The sequence below is a fragment of the Balaenoptera borealis genome (assembly GCF_965194805.1).
Source record: "Balaenoptera borealis genome assembly, chromosome: 2".
Taxonomy (NCBI): domain Eukaryota; kingdom Metazoa; phylum Chordata; class Mammalia; order Artiodactyla; family Balaenopteridae; genus Balaenoptera; species Balaenoptera borealis.
This window is the reverse complement of record NC_138867.1, coordinates 159,458,264-159,473,562: the sequence shown is the minus strand read 5'-3', so window position 1 is coordinate 159,473,562 and position 15,299 is coordinate 159,458,264. Positions and strand designations below refer to the sequence as shown.

At 43.0% G+C, this 15,299-nt stretch overlaps 1 long non-coding RNA gene across 1 annotated transcript in view; it reads right to left on the bottom strand.

Moving 5' to 3' along the window:
- LOC309623331 overlaps window positions 1-15,299 on the bottom strand; it is a 44,155-nt gene that overhangs the window by 7,810 nt on the left and 21,046 nt on the right. Inside the window, exon 1 of the long non-coding RNA XR_014241329.1 lies at window positions 906-15,299. This exon is cut by the window's right edge and continues 21,046 nt beyond it. This is a non-coding gene — a long non-coding RNA (uncharacterized lncRNA). The remainder of the gene's footprint in view (window positions 1-905) is intronic.

The window sequence follows — 15,299 nt, the reverse complement described above, 5'->3', positions numbered from 1 at the left end:
ATCTTTCCAAAAACTTCTCTGTATCTCTACTTAGTCAACCCCTCCCTACCTCCCAGCTCCTGGCAACCACTGATCTGTGTTCTGTAGCTAGTTTTCCAGAATGTCATATATTCGGTATGTAGCCTTTGAGTCGCATTATTGCGTCTATCAGAAGTTTATTCCTTTTTACTGCTGAATATATTCTATTATATGAATGTACCACTGTTAGTCTATTCACCAGTTGGACATTTGGGTTGTTTCCAGTTTTCGTTGATTACAAATAAAGCCCTATGAACATTTTCATGCAGGTTTTTGTGTGAACACAAGTTTTCATTTCAGTTGGATGAATAGGAGAGGGATTGCTGTTCTAAAGTAAGCATTTGTTTAAGTTCGCGAGAAACTGCTGAACGGTTTTGTAAAGTGACTGTGAATTCATTTCTTTTTAATACTCAATGAAGACCTACCACGTGCCAGGAGGTGTACTGGGCAGAACTGAGTAGTTTGGCCGACCCAGATTTTGGCTTGAAGATCTTAAAATATTTGCCATCTGGTGCTTTGCAGAAAACGTTTGATGACCCTGTCCTAGGGTGTGGTCCATAGGTGTTCACGGAGTCCTTCTCTGAGGTGAATAATCAACACCACAATTATGTTATAGAATTGGATTTTTCATTAGGAAATATAATAAAAACTTGCTCTTGAAAAGGGCAGAAATGTGTTTTTACTTGTTTCAATCACTGGGAAATACCTCGTTATTCAATGCTATGTATAAAATCTGCAAGTTTTCACTTTCTGCTGTCATTGAAAATTGAGCTGGGCATCTAAGAGAATGTGGATATTTCCCGAATCACTGCGTTTTCACACACTGCTGCAACTTCCAACATCACTGTTACCTACGGGGTTAGAGATCTGCCTTCCTCTCCACTGACCTTCTTATACTGCCTTCCTTGGTACATGAGGAAGAGGCTCATCTGGAATTTTCCTCCCTCTCCATTTAATTGCTCTCTGGTCTTGAGCAAGTCATTTCATCCATTCATTCATTTATTTACTCATAACTATTTATTGGATGCCTACGTGGTAAAGCACTGCTGCCTCAATTTCTTCATTTGTAGAATGGAATATTACCAACTACCTTACAGGGTGAGTATAGGAATTAAGTGAAGCCACATTTGTTTGGGGCCCATAGTAGCTATTAAGGTGATGACGGTGATGATATCTGGTACCTACAACCCCCGATCTTGAAAAAGCATCCAGCCACCCCACCAAGCCTTTAATTGGAAAGCAGCCCTCTTCGCATCTCCTTTCAACATTACCAACATCTCCTCTAAGAGCTCCTATGAGGCAGAAATTCGGCTTCCAGAGTCTGCAATGAGAGAAGGGGGGGTGGGGGGGAGTCTGACCTTAAAATCTCTGGCTATTACAATTGCATGGCTCACGTTGTCACCCTGAGAGGGAAGAAGGAACCTGCCCTTCTCTCAGCCTGCCCTAACTGACTGTGAAAGATCCAGTCCAGACTTCTGTTTGGATCACATCTCTTCATCCACGCACCGAAATGGGACGGGACAGACCTGGAGAGGCAGAGGCCTCCACTAGCCAACAAGCCATCATTTTATACGGACATCACTCAAGCATTTGGATTCTGAACCCAGACGCACTCAAAACAGAGGCAAAGCCTATGACTGTCTCAGGGAAAATAAGTAGCTGTGGACAATGATGCTGATGTTAAAGCTGCCCTCCATGGGAGAACATCCAGAGCCTAAATGAAATGGGTTGTGTACCTTTTAACGGAGGGATAAATGATCAGGAATATGAGTTCTAAGGTGTCTGGTTTATGCATTTATGAAGTCCACCTGGTAAACATCGGGAACAGAAAGATGAGCGTCACTTTCTCAACCACTGGACCAATACGGCAATCTCAGAGACCCATGCATTGAATTCTCCACTCCTTCCAAATTCCCAGCAAAATTACCAAAAGGGTTCAATAATATGGGAAATCTGTGTAATAAGAAAAAGAAGAATCCTTGTTCTTAGCTGATGAGCATCCCTTGACTCATGTAAGTTGTATGGTTTGGGAGGATGGATACCTTGATGAGCAGCTCAGCTGAGGTGCAGGGAATGAGGCCTGCCTACGTCGGGTGTTGAAGCAGGGAGGGCTGACTTCTGAACTACCACTCCAGGGTATAGAATTTGGAGCAAGTGCCAACTTGCTTGAGATGCTATAGGATTTTTAGGCAAAGGCTGTTGGGAGGGAGTAATTCAAGCTGACCGGGCTACGGGGGAGGATGGCAGTGGGCAACCTCCATCCTGCTGCTGCCACAGGCTGGCACTGAAGACTGACAAAGCTCAGGAGCAGGGTTGCTGCTTGCTCCCCGTCCCTGCTCCCTCTGGGCGTCCATAACATGCCAGGGCACTACAGTCAGAGGAGGGGGTCGGCAGGGATGTGGCTGCCTCCCACTAACACGGAGCCACAGCAACAAAGTCAGAAAAGACACCCTTACACATGAGCAAGTGCCTTCCTTTCTCCCCACCAAAGGCTGCCTCTGCTCTGACCCCGGGATATCACTCAGCTTGAGTAGCATTCATGGGAGGGAAGGAGAGGAAGTTCTCAGCAAAGCAAACATTCAGAAAGAATGTGACCAACAGACATTTCCATACAAAGAAAAGCACTTGTTATAATCTGGCTAACCTAAAAATAAATCGAGATATAAAACTCAGTTCTAAAAATACGAAAGAAATGGCGATGAGCCGTGACACCAACAAAACATGGAGTATCTTCTCATAGTGGATATTTTCTATATGCAATGAAAACTAAAGCAAGGAAAGAGTGCCATGAGAGCCCAGAAGAACACGTGACAACTCTGCTTAGGGAGCTGAGATGCCATTTGATTTGGGTCTGGATAGATGCATGCACGCCGGTGACTTGCTGGGTAGCCAAGAGAGGAGAGCCTATTCCAGGCAGGTGGGAGGAAAATAGACTTTCAAGCACATCCTGGGTTCAGAATACACAGAAAACACCAGTATGAGGACTTCTGCTTAGACTGGAACTTGAACACAGTTTTACTGCTGCTTTCTCCAGAAAGCCCACACAAATGTCAGTAAAAAGATTTAAAAACAGACATAAACACACAAGGACAGAGATTGGGTGAAGAGACAAGAACAACAAAATTGTGGAAGTTTGATGACAGAAAATCAAGAGATCACTGACTTGGCAGAAGAGAAAGCTGAACCTTCCACTAAAAGTGGAGAATATTTAAACGTAACCTGAGTCGTGCCACAGCACCTCAGAAGATTTGGTTCTGTCTTGGTTTTTCTCTCTTGTATTAGCAGAGCACATCTTCTAGTTAATTCCTGTAAAGGGATGCATGGTTGGGACAGATGAGGTTGAAAGCTAAAGATGTAGCTAACATTTGGCATAAAAAGCAGTTCAACTTGGACCCCTGATCCACCCCATGCTGCCAGAGATGACACTCTTTCACCTTTGCAAAAGACTGAGGTTTTATTCCCTGGTGGTGTTGAACCAGATGATGACTGGATTCTGGGATTCCAGATTCATCTGAGGCTAGAGCTGTCATATTGATCGTGCAGATTAGATGAAAATCCATATGCCAAATGGTGAGTGTGATGTCTCCTCCACCAGCCACCTTTCCTATCTCAGGGCTAAGAATACTGTCATCCAGCCTTCTACAAACTCCAAGTAAGAAATAGGATTAATGTGCAGGAAACAGGCTACTCTAAGAGAAAAGGCCTACAGGAAACTATGGTTGTGGGGAGCTGGTCCCCAATGAATTAACTTGACCAAATGACCCCACAGTGAAGGCCATCAGTCAACTAGTCAACCAGTCCTGTCCATGTACACGGAGCTTCTAATCTTCTTTCTAGTGTAATGCAAATGGACTTCTAAGTATCACTAGATATTTGAACAATTCAACAGAGAAACCAAACCAACCAACTAACCAGCTAACCAAACAACCAACCAACCAAAAACCCAACTAGGAGTGAGAAATAGAAGGAAATATTTTTTAAAAAGCAAAAAATATATACAAAAGGTAAAATAAGAGAGAGAGAACATTTCTGAAACAAAAAGAGAAGGCTACAAAATATAAGTGTTCAGAGAAAAATAAAGACTTCTTGTAAATTAAAAATATTACAGAAGAAATTAAAAAGTCACAAGAAGGTTTAGGAAGATAAAGTAAAGATCATGTCTCAGAATAGAGAACAGGAAGAAAAAGAAATGGAAAAACAGAGAAGAATTAGTAAAAATTTACAGATCCTACTGTATAGCACAGGGAACTATATTCAATATCCTGTGATAAACCTAATGGAAAAGAATATAAAAAAGAATGCATATACATGTATAACTGAGTCACTTTGCTGTACAGCAGAAATTAAAACATTATAAATAAACTATACTTAAATAAAATAAATTCTAAAAAAGTATAGAACCAGTCTGGGAGCGCAATATTAAGAAAAAATATGAGTTTCAGAGTAAAGAAAACTAAATACAGAGGAGAAGAATTTACCATAGAAATGACACAAGAAAGTTTCCTAAAACTGGATTCCAAGTTGATGGGGCCCACTAAGTATGCAGGATAAAAATGAAAAAAGGACAAATCACTTCGTTAGAAAATTTAATAGTACTGGGAAAAATTAAAGCCTTGAAATCAGGGGATGGGGTGAGTGAAATGTGTAGGTTATATTCAGAGAATCAGAAATTAGAATGGTATTGGACTCTCAAGAACAACACGAAAAATGGAATCATGCTCTCAAAACTCTACAGGAATATGGTGTCCACTCTAGAATCCCATACCCATCCAACAATTAAATATGAAGGTGGGGGAAAAACAGAACTACCCATCCCTTTTCAGGAATTAATTGGGAGGTGTGCTCTGTTAAAACAAGAGAGAGAAACCAAGCCAGAGGAAGATGTGGGATACAGAAAACATGGGATCCAGAACAAGAAGAAGAGGAAGGGAGTCCCCAGGAGGGTGGTGAAAGCACCTCCTAGAGAAATGTCACCATGAAAAGATGAAGCCAATAAAATCCCTGATGAATGTATTGAGAGGAGATTGGCACTTCTGTTAGAGAGTTCTAGAATGAATTAATGGCAGGCATTATTAAAAACTGAACACATGAGATAAAGAGACCATTCCAGAGATTTCAAATAGTTGTAAAAGAAAGAAAATGCAGTCATACAAGACTTAGCTCTGAGTAGTATATACATGGGCATAATGTGTACACAGAATATTTGCTCTAACTAAACATTATGGCACCACCTCATTGGGAAGTGCGTGGAGAGAAAGCATATGTTGAAGTGGAGGGTGTAGAAGAGATCTAAATCCTCATTATCTTCCATAGGAAGAATTCCATGGACAGTGTCTAAAACTGGAACATCAAGAAACAGTACGAGAGATGCATTGCTTAGAACACAGAGATAAGAGCCAGAAGGAAGAGCTCACACCATTGAAAGATCTTTCCCCTGGGAAGCAGAAATCTGGAGTAAAGAGGGGAAAGCCATTCTATTTATTTTATGTTTTTGTACATTAAGCCTCGTGGTGCTATTTGACTGTTGAACTAGGCACAAATTGTAACTTTGATGAAAACAAAAATTAAATTTATTTATTTTAACTTTATTGAGGTCTAATTGATATATCAAATGCTGCACACATGTCATGTACACGTCTTGATGAATTGGACATATGCAGTAAGTTTGGTATGGCTAAACTTAAGGTTGAGGTTAGTGGAGCAGTGAGGTTCTAGAAACAAATGAATGGTTTATTGTTGACTTTGGAAATCTGCTTCGATTCTATTTCTGGGCTACCATAATTTCTTTTCTTTTTTTTTAAAGATTTAATTATATTTATTTTTGGCTGCATTGGGTCTTTGTTGCTGCGCATGGGCTTTCTCTAGTTGTGGTGAATGGGGGCTACTCTTTGTTGTGGTATGCGGGCTTCTCCTTGCGATGGCTTCTCTTGTTGTGGAGCACGGGCTTTAGGCATGCAGGCTTCAGTAGTTGTGGCACGTGGGCTTCAGGAGTTGTGGCTTGCGGGCTCAGGAGTTGTGGCTCGCGGGCTCTAGAGCGTGGGCTCAGTTCTTGTGGTTCATGGGCTTAGCTGCGCTGAGGCACATGGGATCTTCCCGGACCAGGGGTCGAACCCGTGTCCCCTGCATTGGCAGGTGGATTCTCATCCACTGCGCCCGCAGGGAAGTCCCTGGACTACCATAATTTCTTTGAGATTCCAGATAACAAAGGTGAAACAGGGTTGAACGGTTGAAATGGATAAAAAGTAGCACACGTAGGTGGCCAACTCAGGGTGCATTCAATAATAGTGAACCCTTCTGCTTTAGTTAATTATAGAAGAAACCCAGGACCACTGTTGGAAAAAATTCAAATACTACAAAACAAAAGTGAATGTCCTCCTGCCCTGGATACACACTGTCCTCCCCAGGTATCTCATAGTTAACAATTTGTTATCTTATCATTTTTCTCCTTCTTTCTTCCTTCTTTTTTTCCTTCCTTCCGCCCTCCCTCCCTCCCTTCCTCCCTTCCTTCCTTCCTTTTTTCCAATCAGATGCCATTGTTTAGAATGCACAGATACTGTACTCCTGATTATCCTATTACACTAAGATGTGGAAATATTACAAAGGTGTGAAAATGAGAAGAGTGAGATGAAGAGGTGTTTATAAAGCTAGCTCTGCCATGAACTATCCCAAACCACACTGACCCATTCTTCCCAGAGCAGGACTAGGGACCAAGGACCAGGCTGGGCTTGTTTCATATACCAAAACTCGGATTCTGTGTCAGTGGCAGAGAGGAAATGGCACAGACTCTCCTCCTCGTTCCTGGGGCTGGCACTCAAAGCGCGAGAACCGTTTCCATGGGGACCGGGACACTAGAGACGTTCTCTGGAATTACTCCTTGGGGCTCAGCGACAAACAGAAACATTTGCAGGCAGAGGCCTAAATATAGCTGCATTCAGGGCGATTCATCAAGCCCAGGACTTGGCTGGAATGTGGCTTTGGAACAAATGCACTGAGTGTGACCCGATGATGTTTTCAATATTTTACAGTGTTTACATTACCGTCAGAGGAAGTATCTCATGAAAATGTAGAAATGTGAGGGACACTTGCTTTTGTCCTCCTGGATGAGTCACCATCAGAGTACTGCCTGGGGATGGCAGGACTCAACTAAGAGATGCTTTCTTGGTCAGAAAGACCCCTCACTACATAGATATTCTTTAAGAGGACCCAACGGGAAAATGTTCTCTCCCGATTGAGAGACAGACTATTGCCTGTGATTAGAAAAAAATATATAGGCATGCCCCCTACTTCCTCCTCCAGGATTCCTGGGGCTGAAAATTCTTGTCTACATTACTACACAGAATATTCTGCACTGTCCCAGCTCCAAAGTTGCGCCTGCAAATTTGCATTCCATCACAACACTGTCAATTCACAGCACAGCCAGGTCCCTGCTACCTACAAGGATGCACCTTCCTAAATCTATTCATTCAATAATTCACTGTGCCACTACTGAGTTCCAAGCAGAAGGCAGACAGATGCAGAGGAAAATGACAACAAAGGTTGCAAGGAGCTTCCATGCCAGTGGGGAGACAGATGACAAACAATCAGCCCACCAACAGGCAATTTCAGATGGCAATAAATATCACGGACGAAATAAAACAAGGCAAGACCAGAATGAGAGGACGATGTGGGGGAGACATCAGCCGGGAGGTCAGAGGAGGCCCTTTGGAAGATTTGACCTTGGAAGTGAGATCTGAGGGAGCAAGCAGATCAAGGGGAAGAGCTTTTCAGGTAGAGGGAACTACAAGTACAAAGGCTCAGAATCTCAACCATGCTCAGTAACTTAATGCTGAGGGAAGGAGCACAGAGTGAGAGATGAGGTCAGAGAGACAGGTGGGGATCAGGTCATCTAGGGCCTCACAGGCTGTGCTAAGAAGTTGGATGATATTCCTCAGAAGGAAGGTAAGCAATTGTCTTCCGTCACCACAGCCAATAGTCTGTCCAAGTATCCGCATAAGAGATTTTCCCTATGCACTGTGTTTTAATGTCTATACATTGTGCCTCTTGTAAGAGAATAGAATTCTCTCTTCTTTTTGGCTTCCAGGAAGCTCATCTTAGCTCTTTAGCTTTTTCTGTTCCATTGCACTCTAAGGCTTTTTGAAATCCATCTTGGAATGAGGGTCACAGTTGGTTAAGCACAAGTCTGATTCTCCTCCACACATGACTGACATCTTCCTCCTGCGACAATAATTCTAAAAAGCCTTTGTCTTCAGAGTTCATAGAGATTGGCTGCACTGTGACGTTCACGGGCCCTGGGCATCTTTGCCTTTGTGGGTCCCCTTCTTTATTAAAAATAATGTTAAAAAATGGCATTTAATGACTGTATTGGTATAAAGACAAATATATTAGTATCCTATATTAAAACATTTTCTTTGACCTACAAGTTCATTTTTTTCCCATCTGATTAAGAAATTCAAACTTTTTTTGTGCATTCTACTGTGTCTATTGGATAAGTTGGCCTTCAACAGAGGTGAGGCTAGTTAAGAAACTGGGGCAGAGACTGAAAATCACCCTCTGGCTTAGAAACTCGCCCCTCTCCGAGGTGAGAAGCTGTTTTTTGAGTTTGCGAAGAGGGCATTTGCTGTGTTGGGTAGGGTGGAAATGTGGAGGGAGCACCTGTGTGATGGTCAAGGGGGCCCAGGCTAGTCTTACCTCCTCCACCAAGCCCTGGATTGGTTGGAAGTTACTGGCCCATGGAGGACTTCAGACAAGTCCAATCTGTCGAATGTGTGTCCTGGGGAGGCTGGGGAGATGGGGAATGGGTCAGTTAGCACTGGCCAGTGTCTCTAAGGAGCAAATCTCAACTCCTTGCAGGGGGTGTTCTTTAGGGCTCCCCTTCCCACCATCATGAAAGGTTTCTCAAAATAACAACTTAACTATTTTTCATGATTTTTTTTTTTTTTTTACCAACCAAAACAGCTATCATGTAAAAATCTATAATATTTACATATAATGAAAGAATCCTCATATTTGGAAAGGTTGAAAAATCTATTTCAAAGTGTTGCATGTTATTATTTAATTATGACCTTTTGAAACATAATAAGGCCATGGGAAGGTGCTTTGGGAAGGGGCCACCTTCTCCTTCAACAGATTAAGCTTCCTAAACCATTAGGGGTGGGTAGAGTTGCCAGATTTAGCAAGTAAAAATACAGGACACCCAGTTAAATTTGAGTTTTCGATAAACGATGAACAATTTTTTAGAGTATGCCTCGTGCAATATTTGCAATATCTGGCAACCTTCTTTGGGTCCAAAGGGGATTTGTGAGTGAAGGTCAAAAGGATCTGGTCATGGATGTGGAAGGGTTGAGTCTCAGGGTACCTACACAGAACAAGTTTAATGAAAGAAGATAAGAGTTAGATGAGCTAATATTTGTAAAGCCAACTTTTGAATAACATCAACCTATAGTTAAGTCAATGATTTCTAAACTTATCACACCCAGGGGACCTTGTTCAATTTTTCTCTGTTGATAGCCCATGGCTATCTGAATGTCAGTCCTTTAATCGGCACCCAGCTCTATGACTTCATCAACATCTTATCAGAGTTTCTGATTGGCATGAGTCAACTGCTGATGATAAAGCCATTATTGACAGGGTCCCCTTAAATTGGTGTGAGCCCAGCCAGAAACAGATTGAGGCAGTTTGTGTAGACTCACTATGGGTATATAGACAGTCCCCACTGGGACATTCTCAAACACTGAAGCTAGCTCTAGGACTTTGAGAGACCCCACTGAGGATTCCACTTTCATACTAGTGATTGGGGTCATTAATGACTTAGAGCACTTAATATACTATAAATTAGATTACCCAACACCATGTGTTGGAATTATTTCCTTCCTACCTTTGAGTGACAAATGAATAAAGCCAAGCTTGCTTTCTTGTGGTTCAACAGAATTGACCAATTCTCTGTCCCCGCTTTGGGATGCCCTGTCAAAGCAGACGTGATGTGCTCAGGTACATGAGCAAGGGGACAGACTGGTACTTAGACAAACGTGCGGGCAGAGTCAGAAACTCTCTTAATTAAATAACAATTATAACCAAGAAATAAGAATTAATTAGCTAGAGAAAAATCTAGTGTCAGCATAAATAGCTTTAAACTGCAAAATCATCTTACTCCCAATATAATTGCTTATGCAATTAGAGTTAATTGCAGAGTAGAGGTTTGGTTAACATAATAAAATGTTTTTTTTTTTTTTTAAATAGTGATTAGGTAGTTAGCCAGAGCAGTTAAAATAGTTTAGATTTTAGGGGATGCTGAAAGGCCATGCTGTAGTGATTTGGCATGTGGGGTCTGGCAGCAGGCAGACCTCACTAGTTGGGTGATCTGGGGCAAGTCCTTGCATCCCTGAGTCCTGCTCTTCTCAGGAGCAAAAACTGAAGTGAAATCACTCTCTTCGGCAAAGGATTTTTTTCCTGGGAGTTAAATGAGGCCTGAAGGGCAAAGTGCCTACTTGGTGCCTGGTGCATCGGAGGGAGTCTGTAAACGGTGGCTATGACAAAGGTTCCTTCTACTAAAGTTCTGCCCTCACACTTCACGCTTCCCTGTCTAACTTCCGCACTACAGTGGAGACCAGCAGTACGGATGGATGGCTGAAACCATGCTGGCATTGTGAATTGTCCTTTGCCATCTCCTATTCTTTGCACACTTCTTCCTCTGGGTAAATAAGTCATCTGTTGGTGGCTGTTTTCATCATTGTTATGTTTGGTGAACTGCCCCATTCGTTAGGAGCCTTTCTGTTGTCACATTTCATTGGACTTTCTCAGGAGATGGGGTGCCAACCACAGAACCAGGTAGGGACATCAAGCAGAAGAATTTCCTGCAGAGCTAAAGAGCTGAAAGAGGAAGCTGAGAATTCCCCATCACCTGAGGTCCAAACCGAGGGGCACCAGCTGGCAGGTGGGTATGGAAGGCCTTCAGTATCCACTGGGTCAGCCAGCTAACTGTTGGTGGACATCATAATTATTCCCCTCTAAAAGCACGGGAGGCACACTCCACATCTTCCTGACCTCTTCCTCACTCCTCCCCTGATTAGTGACTTTGGGATGTCAACCAATGTCTTGAAGTCAAAGGCCACCAGGAATACACCTGTAGTTAAACAACTGGGGTTGGTTACTCATGAAGCAAGGGAGAGTGTATACCATGGGGATACATGGGACATCTCAGTAAGCGGATATTATAAAGGACTTATTAAAGAATTTGGGCTTGTGTTAGGTGATTTGGGGGAGAGTTTAGGAAGTGGGGTTTTACTCTGAATTGGATACTTCATGGAAGTGAGGGTAATTCTATGATTGGGCATCTCCATAAATCTTATCCCTAGGGAAGGCAGACCAGAGCGAGGCTGATGCTGTCATTGGTAAAGAAGTAGCAGCCGCTCATGTTAGCAAGGAGAGAGGGATGTTTGGGATTTTGTGGTTTGGACAATGTTCATGTAATTGTCCTTGTTCAGACATGATTACAGAGGGGTCTTGTTTTTGTTTTGATAGTTATCATGGTCACAGAGTGGCCTTGTCTGATGGTGATGTTCTGAGAAATTGTTTTCACATTGGACAGGAGAACACCAAGGCCCAGCTATGAGTACGTGGCCAGATACCAGATGCCAGAGGCTTTTCTTGCCCAGGGAGAAAAAAACAACCAAGTTCTGGGCTCTATATTTGAAGCTACCTCCCATCCCCAGAGAGAATCCATTCTAATTTACTCTCCACTATGTGGTGAGCTTTAACAAAAGCAAGACTAAGGCCAACATTTTGGGTGATTAAGTTTCAATTCAGAAGCAATGTTTTAGGAAACCTCTGGTGACCACATATCTAAAACCTTGTTTTTCAATCAGCTTTATCAGTAACAAAGCAGATAAATGTCTATCTCTTCCACCCATGCCTCATTTCTCAATTGGTTCCAAACTCCAGAAGAAAGAGAAAAGTGTTATATATTGATTCCCTCCAAAAACTCAACTGTGACCACTACAGATCCCTGATGGTAGCATGTTGCCCGAAAGGCAAGGACCATCTTGGAAACTTCCATTGGCTAGAGGACCAGGTAACTTTGGTGCAGCCCACTGTTGCTCAAAGTGTGTGTGACCTCTGGACCAGAGCGTCAGTGTCTCCTGGGGACTCTTTAGAAAAGCAAATTTTCTGACTCCACCCTAGACCTGCTGAATCAGAAATTCTGGGGTGGAGCTCAGCAGTCTGCACTAAGCAAACCCTCCAAGTGATGCTTATGCATGCTCAAGTTTGAGAACAACTGGTATACAGGAAAGAGCATGGCATTGAGGGCCAGAAAACAGTCCCCAGCCCCGCCTCTGCCATTATTAGCTGTGTGACCTTCCTTCAGAGAAGCCTCCATATTTTCATCTGTAAGATGGAGATAATCCCTAACTCCCAGGCTTCTGATGAAGGTGAGAATGGAAAAGTCGGGGAAAAGTCCTGTTCAGGAGCTATAGTAATGTAAATATCACCAGCATTTTGCTTTGATCCTGTGTGGCTCAGTCAGTCTCACTCTGGTTATAAGAATGTACCACAAGTGCTTTTTTTTTTAAGCAACAATCAGAGCAATTGATAGAAAGACAACTTAGCACTCTTGTTCCTCAGTAAGATTCTTAACTCATCCCTCCAACGTGTGTCTTTTGAAAATGCGCACAAAAGTTCATTTAGTCCACAGAACAGTGCATTTGGTTTGTCTAGTGAGTGCAGTGCCGCTGGACAGGGTCTGGGGGAAAGCAGAGGCCATCAAGGTGGGTGGGGTCAGATTGCCAAGAGCCTTGCCCACTATTCCCAATAGCATGGGCTTTACCTTGATGAAACTTAGGCAGGCAGGGCAGTCAATACCTGGCTCTGGGCACTGTTCAGTATGCAATAACAGAGCACTATCTGGTGTGGAGGTTTCGTTTTGTTTTGTTTTAATTGTGGTAAAATATATGTCCACATAAAAATTACTGTCTTTATTTTTAAGTGTATGGTTCACTAACATTATTGTCCACTCAGTCTCCAGAGAAATTAGAACATTTGTACACTGCTGATGAACATGTAACTAAAGCTCTATACTCATTAAATAATAACTCTCCATTCCCCCCTCATCCAGCCCCTGGCAACCACTATTCTACTTTCTGTCTCTATGGTTTTGACTATTTTAAAGTGGGATCCACATAAGTAGAATCATAGTGTTTGCCTTTTATTATTGGCTTATTTCACTCAGTATAATGTTCTCAAGGTTCATCCATGTTGAAGCATATGACAGGATTTCATATGCTGAAATATGGAAGGCTGAATATTATTCCATTGAATGGACATCCCACATTTTGTTTATCCATTCATCCATCAATAGACCCTTAGGTTGTTTCCACATTTTGGCTGTTGTGAATAATGCTGCTGTGGACATGGGTATATAAATATCTCTTTGAGCCTCTTCTTTCAATTCTTTTGGATATATATCCAGAAGTAGGATTGCAGGTTCACAGGGTAATTCTATTTTTAATTATTTGAGGAGCCACCATACTGTTTTCATAACACCAGCACCATTTTACATTCCCATTAATGGTGCACAAGTATTCCAATTTCTTCACATTCTAGTGTGGGAGTTTTTGAGTGCCCCCAAATGCCCACAGGACAGGGAGAAGAGACTGCAAGGGAACATCAATGAGTAACGTCTCAACTAAGTCAAGTGTCTAAACTTTTCCTCCTAAGAAGTGAACAGATGAACTGGAATGGGAGCTCTTTGAAGGAAGGATCATATTTTATTTATCTTTGTATTCCCTGGACAGAGCCTAGCTCGTGGCTCTCAATAAATGTTGAATGATTAAATTGAATAAGAAAAAATGTTTGTGCATTAGGTAGTGGAGGAAAGTGTTGTCCATTTTCTCAGCTTACTTTGGAAGGGATATTATTCTACAGAATAGTCAGCATTCAAGGAGGGCTCCCACCACTAAGTTCTGTGGGGGTTCATCCTCTTAACTAGCAGAGGGCCAAGCAAATTGCAGCTGTCCACAGATGTTGGTAGAATGAACGCATCCACATGGTAACCTCTTTTCAATGAAGGGCTTCTGTGAATCTCACTGCAAACACAGATATATCCGGGCTTCCCTGGTGGCGCAGTGGTTGAGAATCTGCCTGCTAATGCAAGAGACACGGGTTCGAGACCTGGTCTGGGAAGATCCCACATGCCGCGGAGCAGCTGGGCCCGTGAGCCACAACTACTGAGCCTGCGCGTCTGGAGCCTGTGCTCCGCAACAAGAGAGGCCGCGATAGTGAAGAGGCCCGCGCACCGCGATGAAGAGTGGCCCCCGCTTGCCGCAACTAGAGAAAGCCCTCGCACAGAAACGAAGACCCAACACAGCCAAAACTAAATATAAAAATAAATAAATAAATAAATAAAAGATTACTATTAAAAAAAACAAACAAAACAGATATATCCATCTCTAGGACCTGTGGAACATTGGAAGCTGCCCCCAACCTGCCTTTAACATGTAGCCAGGTGGAGACCCTGCTCCACTCCATGGTTGTGGTAGATGCTTCCTGAGAGTATATACCTTCTCCCTCTTCTTCTCTGCCTTGACTTTTTTCCAGATATCTGAAATTTTCTGGTGGGGGCGGCGTTTGGTAAGGCAGATGGGACCCATCTTCAACAGACACATCTGTCCCAATCCTGGCACGGCAAACAGGGAAAAAGCCAGGGATGCCTACTCCTCTGCATCTTTCCCACTACCCTCCTGCCCTGGAGATCTCTCCCTAGATTTGCAGAAAGGCTCCAAGAATTCAAAGAAGGTCTGATCTCAATTATTCTGAATTTTCCTACTTGACCCCTCATTTGTAGCTTTCATGAGCTTTGGTGCCTTATGACAAGAAGTCTATTGATTGGGCTGAAGACAGAAAGGAAAGCACTGGAATGGTTGGAAGGGTCCAGCTCTCACACTATTTGTGCATGTGCATATCTACCCCCCTGTTAACTTATCCCCCACCAAATCTGCCTGAGCCCCTGTAATAGAAGATTGTCATGGGTCCCACCATGCTTCATCTAAGACAGATGCAATTAATGATTTCTCCTGGGACACAGCTCCATTGCAGGGTTTCCATCTCCACCCACTTCATACACCCCTCCTTTCCCACAGAAAGGGAACAGGGTTAAGTGCTGGGGAGTATTTCCCTCAGCATGGTCACTCCAAAGGATAGCCTTGGCTGGGCTCAAGGCTTGGGCCTTTTGTGGCCCCTCCCCATCCCCCAGTTCTGTCCATCAGGCAGAACAAGTTTCTTACCTACCT